The sequence below is a fragment of the Ambystoma mexicanum genome, chromosome 8 (genome assembly GCF_040938575.1).
Source record: "Ambystoma mexicanum isolate Mex_15411 chromosome 8, UKY_AmexF1_1, whole genome shotgun sequence".
NCBI lineage: Eukaryota > Metazoa > Chordata > Amphibia > Caudata > Ambystomatidae > Ambystoma > Ambystoma mexicanum.
The window spans coordinates 333,736,162-333,755,826 of NC_090929.1; the positions used below are offsets into that span (position 1 = coordinate 333,736,162).

Here is a 19,665-nt window from a genome sequence, read left to right on the forward strand (position 1 = left end):
ACACACACACACAGTAAAGCAATACACAACACGTTTCGGCGCATCCAGTAGGAACCCATAGCAAACACAAACACATCTGTCGGGATAAACACACTTTGCCCCCACAGTCAGTTTCGACACATTTAGATGGAAATTGAGATTTATGGTGATGTGGGCGCCGATGATTTTGTGGAGGACAACACAGGTACTGATCTGGAAGACCTCCCTGTCCTCTCAAAGGATATTGATGATGATCCTGTTTCATCATCACCTATGGGCGGCAATCTTTTATATAATGGTCTGCTTAAGAAAGCTGCACGTTATTTATTGTACAATTGAGACGCAAGAGTCAGAGGAAGAGACCTACTTTGTGGATTAAATCCTTAATGAAAAGAAGCATGTCAGCCAGTGCATACTGCTTCTAAAGTCTCATAAACGACGGTTAGAGTTGTCTTTAGCTACACCAGGGTTAACAAAGCATGTTAATCTGCAAATTGAAAACGAATTAAGCCAGCACCTACATAGACCCTCGGTTCATCAGGGGTCATTTTAAGCCATGTTCTCTAGTTGTCACTACAAGGCGAAAAAGGACAGTATTACCTTTAACAATGTCTGTAGCCCCACTTGACAAAGCATAACAATATTTGCTTTTAGCAAAAATGTTGCTACACTGGTAGCCTACCAAATGCTTGTAGCTGACTATACTGCTCTTATGGCTATTTATAATATTTCCCAGTGGGACAACATGGAGGAGCTGGTTAATAATGCACTAGAGCCCCTTTAAACAGAAATGCTGAAGACACTAGCAGAAGGCAAGCAAACTGCTAATGCAGTCCTCAAAAACACCCTAGACTCTGCAGAAACAACAGGTAGAGTGATTGCAGGATGAACCTTAATCAAGAGGCATGCTTGGCTTCAAAATTCAGTTTTTAGGGTAGAAACAGGAAAGTTTATTTAATATGCCTATTGAAAATGATTTCTTGTTTGGGAAATCATTTTAATGGGGCACTGAGTGGTGCTAAAAAAGATTGAAACAATAGACATTAATACAAATCACCCCTTTCAAAGGGGATCACAGTCCAACTGCTGTGTTATTTGGGGGCAAGCAACCTATTCTACAGGGGCAGGTACATCTACATGGTTTACCACCCAACGACAGGCAACAAACAACAATTTTGCAGGGGGCATGGCAGAGGAAGGGCCAAAACACAAGAGGTTTGGCAAAAACATCAAAACAATGACTCAAGGTTTCAAGTCCCCACCCATATCACTGAGAGGGGAATCACATCAGACAGGTGGGTGTTAGATACAGTTAAACATGGATATTGCATGCAGTTACAGGAACAGACACGCAGTCATCCTCCACGACACAAGAAAACGAGACCACCAGTTGATTCTGCAGGAAGATGTAGAAACGCTACTTCAGAAGGGAGCCATAGAACTCGTCCCTCCATCAGAGGTAAACAAGGGTATTTATTCTGTGTACTTCCTTGTTCCAAAGAAAGACAAAACAAAACGGCTTGTGCTGAACCGAAGGCCAACAAACCCTTATGTCAAACCACAAAATATCAGGATGACAACGCTACAAGAAGTCATCCCATTGCTCAAAAGAGACATTATGACATCACTAGAAATTAAAGATGCATACTTTCATATTTCATTGCTACCAGCGCAATTGAGTCGGACACATGAATAAGTCAAAGTGATTCTTATCGGGATCACGTCAGCACCACGTTTTTTTACAAAGTTATTAGAAGTGGTAGCAGCACTTCTGTGCAGAGACAGTACTCCAGTGTACCCTTATCTGGATGACTGGCTAATAACAGGAGAAACACTAGAAATATGTTGCTGAAATAAACAGAAAACAATACATCTTCTGCATCAACTGGGGTTTTCTGTCAACAAAAGAAGTCCAACCTAGTCCCCAGCCAACAAAAAACAATTACTAGACACTGTAATTCATACCAAAGACACATTATTCTTTCTCTACACATAAAATCCTCAACAGCATATCCCTTGTCGTATAGCTGGTCGGCAGATGTCAGGAAGGTAGTGTGTCTTCTAGGCATGATGGCATCCTGCATCTCTATCGTGCCAAATGGAAGGCTGCATATGCGTCCAGTCCAAGAATGGTTGGTGAAACAATAGTAGCAAGCAAAGGGTAATTGGGGTGGTCTGGTGGAGGTTTCGCAAGAGATGGTGTTGGCACTACAGTGGTGGGCAAAGGAGAATGTTACGGGGAAAACCTTTTGTCAACCCTCCATCACACCTCACAAGCACAACAGACACACCACTTTCTGGGTGGGGAGCCCATTGTCACCACCAGATAGCGCAAGGAATGTGGTCTACAAGGCATTACAAGTATTCCAGCATTACTTAGTGGGGTTAAATGTGCTAATCTTAACATACAGCTATCCACATTGGCACAAATGATATGAAAATGGAGCCTTCAAAGAGGAGTTCATCTGCAGTAACAACATGTTCTAGGGGAACACAACTGCCTAGTAGAAACACAAAGCAGAAAGTATGTCTGCGAGCCAGAACACGAATGGGAGTTGCACTCAGACATTGTAAACAAAATTGTAAATGCTGGGAGCATCCAGATATAGATCTGTTTGCCACAAAAGAAAACTCAAAATTCCTAAGTTGCGCCGCCTAGTTCCAGCCGAAGGAATCCAAGGGTATCCACTATGGATCAATTGGTCAGGGATATTTGCATACACTTTTCCTCTGACCCAACCTTGAACAGAGTAGTCCACAGCCTGCATCAGGAACACTTAACAATGATTCTAATAGCTACAATGCTAATAATAATTATAATGCACATTCAACGTCGTACTCCAACCTCCTCAAAATGTCAATTTGTCCACCATTGTAACTAACATGCACTTTCAACATGTTGTCACAGATCCAGGGACAAACCCCATATCCTCAACCACAACCAACCAGCTTGGCTCCTGAGATCATAGAGTTTGGACACCTTCATTTGGCTGAAAGATGCATGCAAATATTAAAAGAAGCCTCTAAACCAAACACAACACTGCTATTGGATGTAGACCATCACAAATCCTGCAGTACCTAGTATACCTGTTGGACTCGGGTTTAGTCTTCAATTCATTAAAAGTCCCTGTAGCTGCACTTTCTGCTTACACAACATGCACTTTCTGCTAATACAAAATCACAAAGCAAGGTTTCATGGTGGAAGGTTCCAGTCGTTAAAGCCTTTATGGAAGGTGCACAACTACTTTATCTTTCAGTTGCTAATCCGCCTCCAGCTTGGAATTTCAACACCCTTTGAGCCAATGCATAAAGCTCTCAAAGATCTCACTTACAAAACTGCTTTCCTTGCTTTCCTTGTAGCTATTACGTCTATTCAGAGGGTGAGCTTCAAGCTTTATATCTACTAGAAACTTTTGTCACGATACATAAAAACAAGGTGGTCTTAAGAACACATCCACGCTTCTCACCAAAGTACATTTCCATGTTAACCAGTCCATTGATTTGCCTGCTTTCTTTCGAAATCTACAAATCTCTGGTAAGATAGCCCCCCACACACTAGATGTGCATAGAGCAGTCATTTACTACCGCAAAAAAATGAAACCACCCAAGAAAACAGACCAGTACTTTGTGTCTCTGGCTCCCGGAAGAGAGGGACATCCTGTCTCAAAGGCAGCTATTAAAAATGGATTGTAAAATACATACAGCAGTATTACACGTTATCAAACAAAACTCTACTATTCACACCAAGGGCATACTCCACACATGCCATATTGGCATTTATTGCAAATGTACCACGTGAGGCTATCTGCAAGGCAGCAACTTGAAGTTCGGTACACACTTTCACACAACATTATTGTGTAGACACACAAACCAGAAAAGACTCACAGGTGGGACCGGCAGCGTTGAAACATTTTTGTCTTGTTTCCTTCTGTTTACCCACCACTGTCATATGTTACGGCTTGCTAGTCTATGCAAAGCATGCGATTATAAGCAGATCCACAAGCTTCAGAAGACAAACATTACATACCTGTAATAGTCTTCCTGATTTTGTATATGCTTAGTTTCATATGCAGGCACTGTGAAGGCATTATGAAGCAAGTTCCCGAAAACAGATTCAGAATTCAAATTAAACACTTTTATTAACTTAAATGTCAGGATGGAAAAAGGCCTAACTTGCCCTATGCTAAGGTGGGATTTCACTACAAAAGAACACTAAGGAAAGTCTAAGTCAGAGTTCAACTGTATAATCTGTCTGTGCCCAAAACCTATACTTGCCCTTACAACTAAATCTGTACACTTTGTAAGGATGTCAGCCACCAAAAAGAAAACTGTGTTTAACACAGAGTTCTGAGCTTCTTCCAATTTGCAGCTTCCTTTCAGCTCCCTTCCGCAAGTGTTAAACAGTTCCACAAAAAGTCTCAAAATTAGCTTCTAAGATTAAATAGTCTGAATCAGGTCCTGGGTTCCCTTCCCCAAGATTTAAGTAACATAGTTCAAAAAGGCAAGGCATCCTTGTCTTCTAAATTTTGAGTTCTGAAGTTCAATTAATTTTGTTTTCAAACATTAGTTCTTTTAGTTTGTAACTTTCACACAAATAGACATCAATACACTTTGTAAATGTCCAAGTTCCACTGTGAATCAAGCTTCAGCACCTCTGATTTATCTTTTAAAGTTGTATTCATTTCAGCATTTTAACATACAATGGTTTGTTTTAAGGTTCCATTTCCTCTCTGGGTTCCAAATGTCTTAATTATGATTAAGGTTTTGATTCAGTTCAGTATTTAATAATTATGAGTTTAGTTTTTGGTTCAATTGCGCTTTATCTGTTATTCAATATGTGTTTGTTTCATTTTAAGTGAATTGCCCAGTGTTCAGAGACATTTGAAAAGGTGTTTCTTGACGCACGCTACCACACGGATACAAAGTATTCTCCGTTTTTCCCCAGCTCTTTGGTAATTGACATAAAGGATCATAGACTTTCCAAAACATGCTCATTCAAGGAACGCAACCACTCTGATACAAAGTAGTCAGTCAATAATAAAGTTGATACACTTGCGCACCAGTTTCCCATTCGTTAGAAACTCACTGGTCGCTTCACAGTTCTCGTTGCAGTGCGGATCACACTGCCTTCGTCTATTGGTGCCAGGCCTCCAGCTCCTGCCCCTCAGACACCCCTGTGTTGGTCCTCCCACACAGGGGAACAAGCTCTTCGAGCACCAAGGAGAAGGGCTGTCTTCCCACACGGCTCCCTTCACTTTATTCGGCCTGCTCCGGGGAGTCCCAGCTCCAACGTCACACTTCCATGGATTGCCTCTCTCCGTAGTCCCCAGTGTCTCGGCGTCCTGCTCCAGCTGCTTGAACCAGCCTCCTTGCAGCTTCTGATGCTCTTTTCCATTGGGCTGGTCTCCTTTCATACACCTGCAGCCCATTGATAAGCTGCAAGTAAGAATGTCCAATTAACCCAGCCTGACCGACCACAATCGAAGGGACATGCCGGACCTTCACAGCTAACAGAGGGGTAAAAGAGCATAATCTTCTTTGTCCCAGTACTGTCAAGTGTCAATCGTGCACAAATGAGTGGGACTGGCTTATAACAGCATGTCAAGGGTGGGGAAGGGTTGGGTTGGTTGTCAATAGGAAAAGGGGGATACCATGTCTAGCCCAAAGGCACCCCAGTCACCCAAGGACCCTCCACCCAGGTAATCCTCCCTCGCTTCTCCGCCCCCAGGGTCGCGATCCAATAGCGATGACCTTTCCCTGGCCACCTGCCTAGAGGATCCAAGGGTTTTAGGAGTGAGAATATCCTCAGGTGTCTCACATACCCTTCCCCATTGTGGGTTGGACGAAGGTGCTTCACAGAGAAACCATGAGAGGAAGTCCACTTTACCTTGCTCTTGACCTTTCTGGTAGTCAACTGTGAAGCAATCTGGTTGACGGTCCAAGAAACCCTGCATATCCATTAGGTAAGATCCTCTCTGTTGAGATATGGGGTTTATTTCCAAGGAACTACCACTTTCCTCCTCACTAGTACTTTTAAATTGGGGAGGTTCTAGTTTCATTAGGCAAGGAGGTCCAACTGTAGGAGTCTTGGAGTTTATTTCTCACACCACCCATTTTCCTATCTTTGGGAGTAAAAGGGACTTAGACAATACATCTGTTTGTAGTGATTTACAACACAATTCATCTTATTCAACTTTTCACTATATACTTATACATGCAACCTCAGGTCAGAAAAAGAACATTCAAGGGGATTGGGTCCTTCGACATATTCCATATCTTTGACAGTAACCACCACAGCTGTGCTGCTTCGGAAAAATTTTCGGCGTCTGCGCCCTGCGTCAATGGCGTCGATGCGCCGTCCCCGAGGACCTCCTCCGACGGCCAACGTCACCCGATGTGATAAGTAGGACGCACGACGCCCGTAGCCTCAGTTCCGTTTTTTCCACGAACGTGTTCGCTTCGTGAATCTCGGTACGCCTCGACTCTTTGTAGTTTCTGTTGTAATCTTCTCGGTTCTTTGAACCTGTTCGGTTTTGTGAAAAAGCCCGTTCATGACGATGTCTACCTCGTCTTCAACCCCGCGTCCGGGCTTCAAAAAATTTCGGGGACTGTGGGTCCAAGATGTCGGTAACGGACTCGCACTACGCCTGCCTCTGGTGCCTCAGGGAGGCCCACGACATGGACGACTGTGTCGACTGCCAGTCGCTCACGGCCAAGGCCTTGCGGGAGCGCAAGAAGAAGTTGTCGGTAGGTAGGGTGTCTAAGCCACAGAAGTCGAGGTCTGCGGGGCTTTCGACAGATGATTCGAGAGGCGACTCTCCACGTCATCGTTGGCGGTCCAGTGGGTCTCCTTCCAGGAGTCGGTCTCGCCACTCCTCTGCCTCTTCGAGGCATTCCCGGAAGCGCCGGCATCGGTCGCCTTCCCCGTCCTCTTCCGAGGACTCCGCCCGTCAGCGGGTCACTTATCCCACCATGCAAGCGACACCGGAGGAATGGGCTTCCTTCGGGAAGAAGATGTTAGCGATTCTCGAATCGCAGGTCACCGGTCCGTCCGCGCCTCCGAGTGGGGTTGGTCGTGATCGGTCGAGAGACACCGCTCGCATGCCTTCAGCCTCGGGTGGTCGGCACGGTTCGCGGGAGGGTAACCGTTCTCGCCATGCCCGTTCCAGGTCCCGGTCCTCGAAGCGCTCGAGACCACGTGATCCTGTGCAGTCTTTGAGGAAGACGTCGACGCCTCTGGCGCCGAGGTCATTGACGGTCTCTCTCGAGGCTCCGCCTCCGAGGGGGTCGTCGATGTTGTCGGCGCCTAGTTCGTCGAGGGACACGCTCGGAGCTCTGGCTTCGAGGCCTGTGTCAACGCCGTCGATGCTGGCGGTGCTGCGGCTGACGTCGGCGCCGATTCTCTCGACGCTGGTGCCGATTCGTTCAGCACCTTCGAGGCGGTGGTGTCGGAGGGGCCCTGTGGCACGGGGGAAGCCCCTAGAAAGGCTCTGGCTAAGGTCAGGCATAGCTTTGTGGTCCCCAGGTGTCTTCCTCTCACCGTCTGGAGTACATTTCAGAGGGTGATGAGGGCTCTGATGAGGGCTTGTTTCCGGTTACGGTGCCAGATGAGCTTCTCTCGGGCCATAGCCAATTTGATGACCTGAGGCAGTCACTGCATGATGCCAGTGGACTGGACACCTCTTCGGAGGTGGAGTTTTGTAGGCCTGAGCCTGGCACTCATGCCGATTCTTCGTACCGGCACCTTATGTCTCGGGTCATTGAGTACTTGGGATGGTCGTCTCCCCTTGGGGAGTTTGTTCAGGATAATCTCATGGACATCCTCGATCTTGGTCCCCCCACTGACCCGGTACTGCCTGTTTCATATGGCTCTACAGAGATGGGTGGCGGTTGCTTGGACGGCTCCGGAGAGTCTCCCTGCAGTGGGCAAGTCTTTGTTGCGAAAATACCGTCCAGCCAGTAGCGACCCTTGCTACTTGTCCAGGCACCCCACTCCAGAGAGTTTGGTGGTGCAGGCGGCTACGGCCCCGGCAAAGCAGGCGTCGTATCCTACCATCCCTCCGGATAGGGACGACAAACGTTTTGATGGCTGGGCGAAGAAATTGTTTTCTTCAGGGGGTATGGCGCTTCAGGCGGCCAACTCCGTATGTGCCTTGTCTCGTTTCACACACACACTGGAACGGTGTTGCATTAGCGGCTGAACATATTCCCGAAGGGGACGAATGGGATGGTTTCCTTGCTATGGTCCAGGATGGCAAGGATGCCATGTGTGAGGCCGTTCAGTCGGGTTTGGACATGGCAGATTGTGTCAGCCGGTCCATGGTGGCGAGCACCGTAATAGGCAGGTTTGCGTGGTTGCGGAAGTCGGGGTTCGCTCCTGATGTGCAGTCCCGGCTCCTCAACATGCCCTTTGACGGTGAACATCTTTTTGGCAGCAAGGCTAACGAGAGCCTTGAGAGGTTGCAGACCTCCAAAGCTGCAGCGAAGTCGTTGGGCGCTGCAGTTCGACAACCTCCCCCCTTTTCGTCCTAGGGGACAACAATGGAGGGGAGGTTCCTTTCGTTATTACTCGTCCTTCAGTAAAGCGAGAGGAGCTGTCAGTCAAAGAGGCCACCATAGGAGTACCAGCGGTGGAAAACAGGGTACTCGAGGTGCCAAGGCCGCTCGGGTAGTTGCCTCTTTGCCCTCAGGCAACGCTGCAGCCGCTACCACTCAGTCATGAGGCCATATGCCATGGTTCACCGGTTGGGGGGGAAGGCTGGCGCAGCATCTTGTAGAGTGGCGTGCCATTACTTAAGGGGTGTGGGTTCTGGAGATCATAACCCACGGCTACTGTCTTCCCTTTCGGCAGAGGCCTCACGACAATCCACCTGGGAACCTCTCTTTGAAGAGTCCGGATCCGCTCCTTGCACAGGAAATTCATGACCTTCTGGAGAAAGGCGCCATACAACTGGTGCCTGTAGCGGAGAGGAACAAGGGATGGTATTCCCCTTAATTTTTGATTTTGAAGAAAGACAGGGGATTGAGACCCATCATGGACTTGCGCGGTTTGAACAAACTCCTCAGGAAGGACAAGTTCAAGATGGTTACTCTCTCTCAAGTCCTCTAGGCCCTTCAGCTTCAGGACTGGTTGGTGTCACTCGACCTCAAGGATGCTTACTTCCATGTGCCGATCCATCCCAAGCACAAGAAGTACCCGAGGTTCGCGGTTGGCGACTCGCACTTTCAGTTTCGGGTCCTGCCGTTCGGATTGACCTCCGCCACAAGGGTTTTCACCAAGCTCATGGTGGTGGTGGCAGCGCATCTCAGGCAAGGGGGGATTCACGTCTACCCCTACCTGGACGATTGGTTGATCAGGGGGAGCTCTCCCGAGCAAGTCATGGATCATCTGTCCGTCACCTGCCACTCTCTTCACAAGCTGGGCTTCTCCCTCAATTTAAAGAAGTCCCATTTGACGCCAACACAGAGGCCCCAGTACATCGGAGCAGTGCTTGACACATCCCTGGGGCAGTGTTTTCCTCCCCAGGTGAGGGCTCATCACATTCAGCAGATGGTGCTCAAGTTTCAGCTTGCCCAGAGTCTCCCAGCGTTCGAGTTCTTGAGATTGCTCGGCCTCATGGCATCCTGCATTCTTCTGGTGCCGGAGGCCAGGTTGCGGGTGTGATCTTTGCAATGGCCACTCAAGCTCCAGTGGTCTCAGTCCTCCGGCAGGATGTCGGACCCTGTTCAGATGCCGTCCTCGGTCACCCAGGACCTTCTGTGGTGGGCCGTCGAAGACAATATGATGAAGGGGGCTCCATTTTGGCTACCCTGGCCGGAGGTGACGATCGTGACGGACGCATCCCTCACGGGATGGGGAGCTCATGCCAATGAGTTGACAGTCAGCGGTCGTTGGTCTCCGTCGGAGTCCAGACTCCATATCAATCTGTTGGAGCTGAGGGCCGTCAGGCTAGCCCTGAAGGCTTTTCTGTCGACTGTGCGAGGGAAGAATGTCCTGATCCTGACAGACAACATGGTGGCCATGCACTACCTTAACAAAAAGGGGGGGGGGGGCAGGGAGGCGATGCAGCTCTGGTTCTGGGCAATCCAGGAAGTTTCGATCTCGGCAGTTCATCTGGCCGGAGACGAAAACGAGACGACGGACGCTCTGAACAGGCAGAGCGCGATCTCTCACGAGTGGGAGTTGGCACAGGAGATTCTCCTCGAGATCTTCACCTTTTGGGGGACCCCTCAAGTGGATCTCTTCGCCTCCAGTGTCAACCGGAAGTGCGAGAGGTTCTGCTCGTGTGAATTTCCTCCGAAAGGATCCTTAGGAGACGCGTTCGTGGTGGAGTGGTCATTCCCACTGCTGCATGCGTTTCCTCCAGTCCCCGTCATCCCGCAAGTACTGCAGAGGTTACGGAGGTTCGGTTCCCGGATGATCCTCATTGCTCCGGCGTGGGCCCGGAGGACGTGGTACCCAGACCTTCTCGACTTGTCCATCTGCCCTCCACGTCGTCTTCCCTACCGCGACGATCTGCTCTCACGGGAGGGGGTCAGGTTCTCCATCCAGAGGTCAGATCCCTCAACCTTCACGCTTGGCTTCTGAAAGGTTGAGGTATAAGGATTGGGACCTCCCTGAAGACGTGTTGGAGGTGTTGCTCTCGGCCAGACGGCCAGCAACAAAGTCTCTGTACTGTTGCCGTTGGCGTAAATTCTGCGACTGGTGCAGAGTTAAGAATGTGGATCCTTTCGTATGTGACATTCCCATGGTTCTGGTACCATTAAAGGTTACCTGGCGGCGCTGTCCATATTTAGGCGCTCGTCTGAAGAATGTTCCTATTTTAAGATTCCTTTAATTTTTCAGTTTTGAAAGGGCTCACTAATGTGTTCCCTCCGTCACCTTTTCTGGTGCCCGGTTGGGATTTGAACCTTGTTCTTAAGTTTCTTATGGGTGCTCTGTTTGAGCCTTTGCATTCTTGCTCTTTGAGACTGTTAACTCTTAAAGCTGTGTTTTTGGTTGCGGTTACGTCCGCTCGCAGAGTGAATGAGTTACAGGCACTTTCAGTTAAACCACCCTTCACTGTGTTTCAGAAGGACAGGGTTGTCCTTCGAGTTTGTCCTTCCTTTCTTCCGAAGGTGGTTTCGGAATTTCATTTGGGTCAGAAGGTTGTTCTTCCGGCATTTTATCCTCCTCCGCATCCTGGTAAGGAAGAGGAGAGGCTCCATATGCTTGATCCTAGGAGAGCGTTGAGCTTTTATATTTCACGCATGTCCCGAGTCAGAGTGGAAGATCAACTCTTAGTTGGTTGCGCTGGAAAGCATTTGGGACAAGCTGTGACGAAACAGACTTTGTCTCGTTGGATTATTTTGGCTATCTCCGAGTGTTACCGCTTGGCGGGTAAGGACCCACCGGCTGGCTTGCGGGGCCATTCTACCAGGGGTATGGCTGCATCTACTGCCCTACAGAGGGGTGTTCCTATTCGGAACATCTGTGATGCAGCCACCTGGGCTTCTGTACATACTTTTGTACGGCACTACTCCCTCGATTCCATCCAAGGAGAGGATCTGGCCTTTGGCAAGGCAGTCCTTTATTCCGCAACTTGTTTGGGCATGCTAAATTTGTGTTCTAAATTCTTTTCCCACCTCCTTGCTTTGGTACTGCTTTGGGAGTCTGTCAAAGATATGGAATACGTCGGAGGACCCAATCCCCTAGAAGAACAAGTTACTCTCTTACCTGGTAACGTTCTTTCGATGGGATGGTCCGATGACGTATTCCATATCGCTCCCTCCCTACCTTCCCCGCTGCCAAATTTCTTATGCAATTGCAGCTTACGTTTCCGCAAGGCCTTGTGTGTCTGACTGGCAGAAAACTGGTGTCACACGTTCTGGGGAAAAAACTACAACTGAGGTTACGGGCGACGTGCGTCCTTCTTATCACATCGGGTGACGTCGGCCGTCGGAGGTGGTCCTTGGGGACGGCGCATCGACGTCATCGACGCAGGACGCAGACGCCAACAATTTTTCCGAAGCAGCACATCTGTGGTGATTACTGTCAAAGATATGGAATACGTCGTCAGACCATCCCATCGAAAGAACGTTACCAGGTAAGAGAGTAACTTGTTCATCTGTGGACCTCAATGCGTGAAGGATCATGGATACAGCACACTTCCTGATAGGGATAGTATTACAGACACGCCTCGTCGACGTCCCTTTTCGAAATCAAATCATGTAATACTCTGCACAAACTAGAAGTCAGCCTATGCAAAGCATGTGAATCGAGACGGAAGCATCAGAAAGACGATTACAGGTAGGTAATGTTTGTCATATATATATTTCTGAGGCTTGTGGAATCTGTTTAGGCCACATGCTATGCATAGGCCGACATCTAGTGGAAGCTGCGGAGTATTACTGTCGTTGTTTTTGATACTATGCCTAGTGTGACATCTATTGTACCCATGGTCCTTCATGTGTCGAGGTCCCTCTGATTTATTTTTTCCACCATCATTGTTGGACAATAAAAGCAGAGTTCCTTTCCGGCTAACACCGTTTATTATCAAGAAATTAGTGTTAGTTACTCTTTCTGTCTTTATAGCCATTCCTCAACAACAACTTCGACAACGGTTTGGAGGACAAACTTCGTCGGCTGCAGAACTTGCTTTGACAAACCTCCACATGGCCTCGGAAGGCCGCCGCTCCAGGCCTCGGCCCACACGGTAGGGAGAGTGGGGTGTGGACCACTAAGAGAATGCATATTTCCCCTCATCCCTTTTCATTTTGCCAAGCTGCCCTTCCAATGGGAAATGGAAAATACACCTTTTAAATTTTGTCCAGCTTGTAATAAAATATTTCCCTGGAAGGACTTGCACTGGGTGTGCAACATCTGTCTTCCGAGGGATCACAACGAAGGCTACTGTAAAGCTTGCAAGCTTTTTAAGCCCAAAACCTTAAAAGACCGCAAAACCAAGTGCTGGGCCCACCACGCCATGCAGGCCAAGGCCGCCATGGATGTGGAAGGTGCTTCTAGCGACTGCAGCACTGGCTTCTTCAGTGATGACGACGGCGATAGGGAACCATCCGATTCAATATACCTTCAACTATCCCTCCGTAAATACCTCCCCTCTCGAGCCCTTCGCTCCTCTACTTCTAACTCCCTCAGGGTTAGTCGTTTTGCAAAAAAACAAGCTGGGGGTAGATCCCTGTCTTCGGCTGGTGCCTCCCTTTGGAACAGCCTCCCGGCCACCTTGAAACTTGAGGAAAAACATCTTCGGTTGCGGAAACTTCTCAAGCCCTTCCTCTTTGCCTCTGCCTTTGCCCCCCTTCTCCCCTGTTGATCTGTTTCTTCTCATGGCATTGTGCACCTGGCCACCCTCTGTTCTTTCGGGCCCAGGTATCTGCTCACCCTGCCACCCTCCTGCACTGCCTCCAGGCCACCATCTGCACTAGGGTTCTGTATCTGTACCCATACAGTCCCCCTCCCACGTTTCATCTGCACTTATCAGATATACCTTTCTGACTAACTTTCACCTGCCACCTGCTGGCTGCACTACCATGGTTTAAAGCCCTTATTTATTATTTATTCTATTTAATATTTATTTACGTTTTCTCTCCTCTGCTTTGCACTTTCCACTCTCCCCCACCCTCCTCTTTGCACTTTTCCCCCATTTTCCTTTCCCATGCACTTGCGCTTTCTTAAATGTCACTGGGCCCAGTATGATCGCTATTTTTTCTGTTTTTTCTCTCCCTTGTTCCCCTCCCTTTTTGCCTGGTCGCACCCTGAAACACTTGTGTACGAGCGCAATATAAATAAAATATCATTTCATTTCATTCCCACGTGTAAGCAACCAGACAGGCCGGCGGCGCTGTTAGGGACAACACACAGCGGCACCACCACAGACATGACTCCCCGCACAAAACACACAACCCAAGGCCATAAGTCGACGTCAACACCGACTACACGGGCACACACAGCGTCAAGGGGAAGGTCCACCTGTTCCTTGTCATCTGGGCATTCGTAATGGCGTTCACTGCACGACACTGCCCCGAAGTCGAGCGATAAGTCTGATTCGGAAACAGTGTCTAAATCTACTGCCGAAAACCGAACGTCGAAAGACGCAGCTCTGGCAAGCCCAACCGCCGAAAAAGAACACGTCGAAAACGGCGAAATCCCAGCATACTTCGAAATTGACACATCTTGTAAAGAAACATGTCTCAGAAACACTTCTCAAAGGGCGCACTTCGAAACGCCACATATCGAAGGCCCACAAATCCCATAGGGAGAAGGAGCGTGTTACCCAAGGGGAGGGATCCATGTCTGAAGTAATGAAGCACAAGAGGCAGCCTACACCTGAGCTACCTCCCACTCCTTCAGATATCCCAATTTTGTCATGAGACGTATGTCCTTTTTGGCTGATTTACTTTCGAGAAAAACACTCAAGCTCGAGGAAGCTTGCAAAACACATCAACAGCTAGTGGGGCAACACTGTCATAACACCCCAAAAAGAGCCCGGCCAGACACCCTTCAAGCAGACACCCCTCAACAGGACCCAGACCACTTTGATCTCTATCACCCCAACCAAAGCTTCCAGGAGACTGGAGCATATACGGATTCCGAGGATCAGGGGGACATAGGGGAGGTAGATCCTTATTATGATGACGACGAAGAAGACGTTTGTCTTACCGTCTCCAGATCATGTAGACCTTCCGGTGGCTGACTCACCGGTAGATAACCAACTCATTCTCCTAAAGGCAGATGATCACTTCCAGATTCAGACGCAAGAAACACAAGTCGACAAATATTTTGTCGAAGACCTATTGGGTGACAAGAAAGCAGCAACCTAATTTAGCCCCTTGTTACAATCCGTCAGAGAAGAATATAACCCTCTCTGGTAAACTCTAACCTAAGCAGGCAGTAAACCCCTACATTGAAATATTGTTCCGTCCAGCGCCCTCTGACCCACTCTACATCAGGGGTCAATTAAAGCCAGACTCATTGGTTGTTACCATGACAAGGAAAAGGGCACCTATCGCATCACTAGAGGCACCCCCGATAAAGAAAGCAAAATAATATACACTTTCACGGTAGGAAAGTGGCCACCTCGGCAGCATATCAGGCAAGAATTGCCAACACCACCACTCTGCTGGCCAGCTACAACTGCCACAAGTGGGAGTAAATAGCCACAATAATGGCTTGAGCCCCAGAGCCATTAAAATCCCAATTCTCCCTCGCAGTAGCAGAAGGGAAGACTGGGTCTAACTGCATCTTGAAAAATTATTTAGATGCAGCGGATAATGCTGAAATAATTATCTCGGAGGGCACGCTTTAAAGCGCCACGCATGGCTGCGCCAGTCAGGCTTTAAATTAGAGACACAAGCAACCCTCCTCAATATGCCGGTCGAGCCTAATGTTCTGTTGGGCAAAGCAGTAGAGTATGCTCTCAAAACTGGAAAGGAAGAATAGGACACACTAAAGTCGCTGGGCCAATTTACAAATCTTCAGGTCAAAGGGGAGGCCATCATTTTCTTCGTTTCAGGGGACAAAATTTGCAAAGAGGTTCCGGATACAACCAGGGTCAGGGTTCATCCTGGGGTTCTACTCAAGGGCAGTCCCCTCAAGGCTTCCAAAGCGGCCAGCGAAGATCTCGCGGCCGGGCAGATCCTCCTCTTCCAAAGGCGGATCCACACCCCCAAAGCATTGACCACCCGCTTCAGGTCCCCTCCCATGTTACTCCAGTAGGAGGATGTATAACACACTTCACCCACACAAGGGAGGGAATCACCTCAGACAAATGGATGCTTTCTACCATGGCAGGCGGTTGTTACATAGAGCTTCTACTACGACCCTTCTACTGTCCCCCGCGACAAAGAACCACCATGAAGGAGGAACAGTGCATACTTCTGGAAGTGATGGAAGCGCTGCTGTTAAAGTATGCCGTCGACATCGTCCTGGCGAACTAGGTAAACAAGGGTATCTATTCAACCTACTTCCTTGTGCCCAACAAAGATCTAACAATGCGCCCAGTATTAGATCTGCGCCCTGCTAACACCTACGTCAAGCCACAGAGATTCTGCATGTCAACACTACAGGAGGTAATCCCACTGCTAAAGCACATGGCAACCGTGCATATGAAAGATGCCTATTTTTAAATTTCATTGTTACCAGCGCACAGAAAATTCTTGCAATACAAGATAGCAAACCAACACTACCAATTCAAGGTGCTACCCTTCGGAATAGCATCCGCTCCAAGGTTGTTCACCGAGATACTGGCGGTGGTGACAGCGCACTTGCGCAGGTAGGAAATCCCAGTGTACCCCTACCTGGATGACTGGCTAATCAAGGGGGAAACACCCCTAATTTGCAAGCAAAATACACAAAGAACGATCAACCTTCTTTTCCAATTAGGCTTCTCGATAAACGAGTAAAAGTCAAGCCTCATAACAAACAAGACCAAACAGTTCTTAGGAGCTGTTATTTTCTTTATTTATTATTAGTTATCTTTTAGTTCACAGAACTATTACAACCAAATATTTCATAAAACACAAACTAAAACAGACAATACATGTTATATTGTAAAACTAATATGAATTATTAATCTCTTTAAATTAACAGTTCGTAATGTTAACTAGTCACCAAAACACATCGATCTTCAGTTACATAGTCACTGGTTTCCTGCACCATATTCTTCAATAATATTTGTCTCATTCGTACAGCAATAATGATTCTGAAAGCGACACTTTCAAGTCACCACTTCAGGAAAAGAGGGCAAGAAGGTCCATACTCGATACATAGCAATGTGCAGGGACTCCATTTGAGAATTCATACACCTATACGAAGGAGCTGTTAAAACAGAGGAAGGGCTAGTCTTTCCGTCAAAGGAAAGAATCCAAAACATACTGCTGCAAATACCTCAGTATCAAGCCGGTCACCAGATAAGTGTACGCAAAGCTGTGTGTTTGCTCGGCATGATGGCACTCGGACATCCTCCTCCGCTGCCGGTCCTCACCCAACTGCAACCCACACCAAACAACTCCCAAGCTCCCTCTTATATATCCCTCTCTGGATTGGCCACTTACCCTACCAATGACTTCCCTTGCTTTCAAGAGGTGTGACAGGGGACGGCTTGGGAGGTTACATAAGGACTTCCTGCCTCATTTTCTATGCAGCTTTGCTCTATTACAGAGTTTGTCTTGGTCAGTTGACCCTTCTTCTATGCTGGTCTGTGGCTTCTCTTGTAAGGATGTTGTGCAGCGTGACGCCACAGTACTGTCCTGGACTCCCTCCCACCCCGGACAGGGCTGGATCAACAGCCCTGTCCAAATAATACATATATCGCATGCCGGTCCGATAGCACAGCGAGTAGAGTGCTCGCTTTGACATCTGTGCAGAGCCTGTTGACGCAGGTTTGAATCCTGGCAGGGCCAATCTCATCCTTTCATCCTTCCGAGGTCGATAAATGAGCAATACACACTGTGGGTAATAATAAACAGTGCTCAGATTCCTGAGGGTTTGTAGCTCTATATAAATGCCAAATTATTATTATTATATGTCTAAAACCAAAGCAATGTTGCCAATTATGGTAAGCTAAACAACCATTTCAAAGGGATTGGTTCCTCCGACGTATTCCACATCTATGACTGGTAATCACCACAGCTATGCGGCTTTTCTTAAAATTTTCGGCATCTGCGTCCTTCGTCGATGACATCGATACGCTGTCCTCGAGTCCCTCCGTCGAGCCAACGTCACCGGATGTTATAAGTAGGATGCATGACGCCCATAGCCTCAGTTCCGTTTTTTCCACAAATGTGCTCACTTTGGAGATCTCAGCGCGCCTCCGTTCTTCTGTTACTTCTATCGGTTCTTCGAACTTGGTGTTTTGTGAAAAGATATCATGACTTCGTCTTCTTCTACCCCACGGTCGGGATTCAAGAAGTGTCGGGACCCGCACGACATCTGCCTCTGGTGCCTCGGCAAGGACCGCGCCACCGATGACTGTGACGATTGCCAGTCGTTAACGTCGAAGGCCTTGCGGGAGCGGAAGAAGAAGCTGACTGTAGGTAGAGTTTCCAAACCCCGAAAGTCGAAATCCGCTGGGCTTTCGACCGATGATTCGAGGGGCGACTCTTCGAGATGTCGGTGTAAGTCCAGAGGGTCTCGGTCCCGGAGTGGGTCCTGCCATTCCTCTGCCTCTTCGAGCCACTCGCGGAAGCGCAGTCACCGGTCGCCTTCCTCGTCCGAGGATACCGCCAGACGGCGGGTTGCTTGTCCCAACAAGCATTCCTCTCCTGCGGAACGGGATGCATTTCGTACGGAGATGATGGCGATTTTCCAATCGCAGGGCTCTGTTCTGTCCGCACCTTCGAAAGAAGCCGGCAGGGAACGTGCTAGGGCCACCGCTCGCACGCCTTCGGGCTCGGGCGGTCAGCGCGATCATCGGGAGCCTTAGAGGTCCCGAACGGACAAGGTGGATCACTCTAGCCATGCCCGCTCCAGGTCCCAATCGTCGACGCCCTCGAGACCAGCGGAACCTGTGAGGTCTTCTAAGAAGACATTGACGCCATTGGCATCATGTCCGTCGAAGGACTCTCTCGAGGCTCCGTCTCTGAGGAAGTCGTCGACGCCATCGGCACCGAGGCTGTCGAAAGGACACGCTTGGGGCACCGCCCTCGAGGCCTGTGTCTGTCGAAGCCATCAGCGCCACGCTAGACGTCGATGCCTTTTGTGGAGGCTTTACTGGAGGTACCCCGTGCATCGGTGGAAACCCTGAGGAAGGCCCTGAAGAAGTCAGTGAGGCCTGTATTTGAACCTTTTTCTGCGCCTTCATCCAGGCATTTATTCCAGCCTCTGGATTACATCTCTGAGGTGGATGAAGGGTCTGATGAAGGTTTGGTTCCTGATGAGGTTCCTGACAAACTCTTGTCTGGTCATAGCCAGTTGGAATACCTGCATCAGTCTTTGCACGACGCAAGTGGTCTGGACACCTCTCTCGGAGGTTGAGTTCGGTAGGCCTGAGCCTGGCACGCACGCTGAGTCTTCATACCGGCGTCCCATGTCGAGGGTGACAGCGTACTTGGGGTGGTCTGCGCCACCAGTGGGTTTTCTGCAGGATGACCTGACAGATATCCTTGACCAACGTCCACCCAATGACCCGGTGCTGCCATTTAATTTGGCTTTACAGAGAAGGGTGGCAGCGGCTTGGACTGCTACGGAGAGTCTCCCGGCAGTGAGCAAGTCGTTGCCGAAAAGATACCATCCAGCCAGTAGCGACCCCTGCTACTTGACGACGCGTCCCACTCCGGAGAGTTTGGTGGTGCAGGCGGCTACGGCCCCGGCAAAGCGGCCGTTGTACCCTACCATCCCTCCTGATAGGTACGACAAACTTTTTGATGGCTGGGCGAAGAAAGTGTTTTTTTCAGGGGGTATGGCTTTACAGGCAGCCAACTCCGTGTGTGCCTTAGCACGTTTCACTCACACTCGTGGAATTGTGTGTCTTTGGCGGCTGAACATATTCCTGAAGGGGAGGAATGGGATGGTTTTCTTGCCCTCGTTCAGGATGGCAAGGATGCCATGTGTGAATCCGTTCAGTCGGTCTGGACATGGCAGACTGTGTCAGCTGGTTCATGGCGACGAGCACCGTGATGCACATATTTGTGTGTTTGCGGAAGTCGGGGTTTGCTCCTGATGTACAAGCCTGGCTTCTCAACATGCCC

General features: G+C 48.9%; 1 protein-coding gene across 8 annotated transcripts in view; it reads left to right on the forward strand.

Moving 5' to 3' along the window:
* TRAF2 (TNF receptor associated factor 2) overlaps positions 1-19,665 on the forward strand; it is a 1,562,837-nt gene that overhangs the window by 696,046 nt on the left and 847,126 nt on the right. The gene's annotated exons all lie outside the window — the stretch shown is intronic.